This window comes from Neophocaena asiaeorientalis, unplaced genomic scaffold, assembly GCF_003031525.2.
Source record: "Neophocaena asiaeorientalis asiaeorientalis breed wild unplaced genomic scaffold, Neophocaena_asiaeorientalis_V1.1 scaffold19, whole genome shotgun sequence".
Taxonomy (NCBI): domain Eukaryota; kingdom Metazoa; phylum Chordata; class Mammalia; order Artiodactyla; family Phocoenidae; genus Neophocaena; species Neophocaena asiaeorientalis.
The window spans coordinates 229,590-235,102 of NW_020173388.1; the positions used below are offsets into that span (position 1 = coordinate 229,590).

At 33.7% G+C, this 5,513-nt stretch overlaps 1 non-coding gene across 1 annotated transcript; it reads right to left on the reverse strand.

Moving 5' to 3' along the window:
• Nucleotides 1–3,242: 3,242 nt before the first annotated feature.
• LOC112400813 (small nucleolar RNA SNORA70) lies at nt 3,243–3,372 on the reverse strand. The gene has a single exon (XR_003003473.1). It is a non-coding gene; the product is annotated as a small nucleolar RNA SNORA70 (small nucleolar RNA).
• Between the last annotated feature and the right edge of the window lie 2,141 nt (nt 3,373–5,513).

Sequence of the window (5,513 nt, forward strand, 5' to 3'; positions counted from 1 at the left end):
ATCATTCATCTGACCTCAGCATTTCTCCCTGTACCTCTATAAAAAAAATAGACGTGGTACCTTCTTCTTTGTATGGAGTATAAGAATAGGGTCTACAGTGGATGAGAGATTGTGCTTTGCTTCCAGATCCCAGGCAAATAATGAGGACTTCAAGACTCCCTGAAGCCTCAGCATGCAGAATCCAGTAAATTCCATCAGAAAGGGGCTGTGCCTACCATTGGCTGGGTGTTATCTTGGCAGGACCTACTAGAACCTGCTGACTCCATTTGATTTATTGGTAAACAGCTCTTGTGTGTTGATTGTCACCAGGCTTACTGCTTGGAGGAGGACTTTTGACACATACCAGGAAGACTTGAGATATGAAATTCTTCCATGTGCATTCACAATGAAATAAATCTCTACCAGCTTTTTCTCTACCTGCTCCCTAGAGAAGAATCCTCCACATCTTCTAGTCATTCATTCACCAGTGAGAAAGGAATCCTGAAAGTATACATTAGGGCTTATTGAACTCAAAATCATGATCAAGAAGAGAAAATAATTACAGCTCAATAAAGGATGTGTTAGCATGAACAATAAAGGTGGATGTTCAGGGTAGACATTCAGAACAAAAGTCTCTCCTTGAAGTACATTAAATGAAAAAGACAGGATTTCATTGTGAAAAAGGTAACAAAAATAATAGTAATGAGAAAGCCCACAAATAGGCACAATGATTTTCTGAACCAAAAGAAATCACAAGGTTTTCAAATTTTAAATTTATAGATTAACTGAAAAACAGGATTTTTACTATTATGAATAGAAATATTATTGAGGAAGATCAAATAATATATAAATATAAATTGTGACTTTTCCCTCTGTAATATACATGGAAATGAAATTCATGAGGGAAAATAACAAGCATGTAGAACAGGTAAAGGAAATCTCATATGCAAATAAAAGAAATTATATAACAGACAAATATTGCAGAGATGGTTATTGAACATAAGAGAATTTCCTTAAATTGAAGAAAATTTTTACTTAAAATAATTCCTAGAAAAATTAATTTTAAAGACATTCTAAGGCACAACAGTAATATTTCTACATTCTCAGGATAAATGATTATTTTACTGACCTTCAGACCCAAATAAATCCTACTTACAGTTATGTTATCTGCTATACTAGAAGATAAGGACATTGGAAGAACATCTGTAGACTGAGAGAATATGACAGAAAGCCAGTCCTCTATCCAGCCAATATATCCCTTTACTGTCAACATCAAGTATGACATATTTAGACATGTGAGAACTCAGAAAATATTCACTCCTATATGTACTCTAACCAAATATCAATTGCATCAGTACAGATATTTAAAGATACATGAGGCAAACAGTGGCTGGTGAAAAACCTTATATTATCTATGCTTAAATTCAGATGGTAATATCATAACTATAGGTAAAAATTAGTAATTAAGTTATGATTATTGAGGCAGAAGATAAAGTGTGTAAGGAAAAATATATAATAACCCAGAACTAAGGCATTTTATATTTTGGCAATATAATCAGAGATAAAATCAGGCAAGTAAAATAATTCTAAATTAAGCTTTCATGTTGTAGAAGAAGGAAGTAGCAAAGCGAAAGTATTCAAAATGTTTCACTCTGATGGAAAAGCTGTTGGTGAATAAATCATCTGGGTGAGAGCATAATTTGAAAGACTGAAGAAATATGGCTTTACTTATTGTTGATAAGAAAGGGAAGGATCAGGCAAAATTGAAAAGCAGAACTGAATTTAAGAACTAGGAAAAGTGAAAGATAAATGAGCAGAAACACAATCAGATAATAGGTACCAATGACAGGAATACAATCAAATGTCAGTTATTACACTACATGTGGATTGGCTGACTCCCTTATCAAAATACAGATGTTGTCAGTTTGGGTGTCAGCCCATAAGATTCATACAGTTGCCCTTCATTATCCTTGGGCTGTTGGTTCCAGGACATGACCCCTCCCTCGGTGATACCAAAATCCATGGATGCCCAATTAAGTTCCTTATATAAAACAGAGTAGTACAGGCGGTGCTTGGTCTTTCTGAGTTCCACATCCGTGAATTCGATCTGATGTCGATGTGGAGGGCCGACTGGATATTAAAAAAAGTCAATAAGGTAGATATCATCCATAACAAACTAGCCTAAAAGTGAAAACTAAGGCTTAAACAAATATATGCCAAGCAAGTGAAAATGAAAAAAATTCATACATAGCAAATAAATATCAAATTGGAGCTAAGGGTCAAAAGCATTCTGTAGGAGAAAGAGGAACATGTACTTACTAAATTTTAAATCCTTGAAGATACCAGCCACTTATAAACAAATGACAAAAAGCCAAATAAGTAAAAACTAATTGGAAATGCAGGGCAACTTAAAAAAAGCACAAGTTTAGTGGATGATTTAATATACCCTTCTGAGAATGTAAGATGCCAGTTATACAGAAAACCAAATATATAGCAATAACATAAAACATTTAAATAATGCATCATCAAAACCTTAAATGAAGGATACAAAATTAATGCACAGAAGTCTCTGGCATTCCTATATACTAATGATGAAAGATGTTAAAAAAAAAAAAAACCTTAAATGATTGTGTGTACAAATGTTACATGTATGCAATTTTCATCTCTATAGATAATGCACATTTTTCTTTTATCCATATTTCCCTTACAAAAACCTATCATATACTTGATTACAAAGATACCCGTATTTAGTTCCAAAAGGGTAGGTATTTTATGTTATAATTTGATGAAACTTAAAAATCAAGAATAGAAACATGATCAAAGGAGATATATACTTTTCTTTTTCCACAGGAAAGTAGGATTTATTGGTGGGCACGAGTAAGGAGGGGGCAGCACCAAGGCACTCATGAGTGCAGGGCCCGCCATTTGTCCAGAGGGCCACAATTAAGGATGTAGTTGGCCCCACAGCCTTCCAAGCTGAACTGCTTTCCTGCCATCATGTTTTCAAATTCATCTGCATTAAACGTAGTAAATCCCCACTTCCTGGAGATGTAGATCTTCTGATGGCCAGGGAACTTGAACTTGGCCCTATAGAGGACCTCAATCACATGCTCCTTGTTCTGCAGCTTAGTGCTGATGGACATTATGACTTGGCCATTGTGCACCCTGGCCACTGTGTCCTGGGGCTTTCCAAAGGCAGCGGGCATACCTGTCTGGAGCCTAGATTGGGAACAGCATGCCAGTCATGAATGTCCACTGGAAAGGGCTGTCTCTAAGGTCCCTTGGGGCAACCCATGCAGGTAACAGGCTGCATACACTACCGAGGAGGCTGCTGTTTGCAGCCATTGCACACTGGGCCCCCATGGGGAGAGATTTATACTTTTAAAAATTAAGATTCTCCAAAATAACCACAGAATACTAGATAATATTAAATAATCTCTAGTAAGTAAATGCAAAAGAAAATGATTGCAAATAAACCAGAAAATAATGAAAAGCAGAGCAATTCAGTAAACCTATGGGAATCAAGCAAGAATATATTTAGACAAATAATTATTACTGCATACATATTTATTATAAAAATCAGATTAAATAAATATTTAATAAATTGACACTAAAATTAAACCACAGAATTGGGAAATTAGATTATTACTAATGAAATATGACAAAAGGGAAAATAATAGAACTGAACAATAAAATTCTTTTTTTAAAAAGAACAATGAATCTTTCATAGCTTAATTTATATACAAAAGAGAGAGATAAAATTTACAGCAATTTCTGTTATTGTTTAAGGCTCTGTTAATTTCCTATTCATAATCATTCTGCCCATTTTGTTGCTTATAAAACAAATTACTTTTTACTGCCCTGCAGGTGATCAAGGTCTTCAGGAGAACCCAGATTGTCAATTTTGATGTATCTAAATAAACATGGATAAACTAAATCATGCTACAGAGACCTTGCTTTAGTTATGGACATATAGCAAAATTCTCAAAAATAAAAAGAGAGGGAAAGGCAACTCACTGGCTTACGAAAAAAAAGTTTCTAAAATGAGACTAGATAGGGGTGTTTTATTTTCTGTCTAAGGATGCTGAAATCTGTATTAAATGCCTGAAAAGTTTCCACCCATTTAGGGAGCCATGAGGGGAGTCAGTAAGATTATTTCTTAAATTAGGGTGCACCCAACAGCATCAACGTTATCTGGAAATAAGTTAGAAAAACAAAATCTTGACCCACTCCAGCCCAGAGCTACTAAAGTAGAAGCCCTATGCTGTAACAAGCTCTCCAGGTGATTCTGACACAGGTTAAAGTTTGAAAACCACTGCTTTCAAAGGAAAAGCAACATCCTAAAGATGGATGAGGGGAAATATTGAAGATAGTTGGGTCTCAATAATGTTGTTGAGCTGCTTATTTAATGAGACCTGGGACTGTCCTATCTCCAGAATTCTCTCTCCTCCTCTTCCCTTCCCTTCCCTCTCTTCTCCTTTCCTTTCCTTGTATTTCTTTCTCTTATTTTTGTAAAGCAATACATTGAGGTTTAATGCATTGTATGACAGTAAAATTATTAAATCCATGGTTTGGTAAGACCAAAAATACCTTTATAGAGACTCTTGTTTTTGCCAACCAGAAGAGCCAACCACAGAGAAAACTGCTTGGCTTGGCCCCAAGAGATCCAAAAAAGAAAATGATGACTAATAGTAAAACCCAGACTGAGGACACAGAGGTCTATGCACAACTATGAATCTTTGACACCTTTACACCTTTTCAATTTTTCAACTTATCTTTTTCCTTTGTATCTTCCATTAAAATGTTTTTATCATGTTAGATCCATGTCTTTCTTCACAACTAGGTACATAGTTATTAATAAACAGTGTTAAAATTTTAATTTATGTGACATCTCTTGTTGTTTATAGACGTCATTTGATTATCCAGATTTGTTTATTTTACTTGTTGCCTAAAGCAACTTAAACTCAAATAGAAAAAGAGAAACAAATCTAATAATGAAAAAACTAAAATTATAAGAGAATATGACATGCAATGCAATCACAATACTTGAGAAAATCTTGAGAAAATTGATTATTTTCCAGCATAATATAAAGTAACAATTTTACATGGGAGAAGTTAAAAAAATTGAACAGGCAAATACTAATGAAGAAATCAGAAAGGCAATTAAAACTCCACCTTTAAAAGAAAGATATGGAACACCAAATGTTTTATTTTGTTTATGTTTCTAAACAAAAGGTAATTTATTTATTCTTTAGATTATAAAAACAATTGGAACTTAGTATAAACATAATATTCTAACAAATAAAGATAATCCAAATTTATAGTCACTTGTAAATACAAATAGAACATGCAGAATTATATATGGATCCAGCAATTCATAAAAACAACATAATATGATCAGTCAGCTTTTAATCTAGAAAATTCATTGCAAGGGAAAAAAATAAAGAAGGAAAACAAATAATTTAACAATTGATTCTAGGAAGCCAAGTGATAAAAAAATATCAGTCATTCATAGTAAAATTCTAAGTAAGATA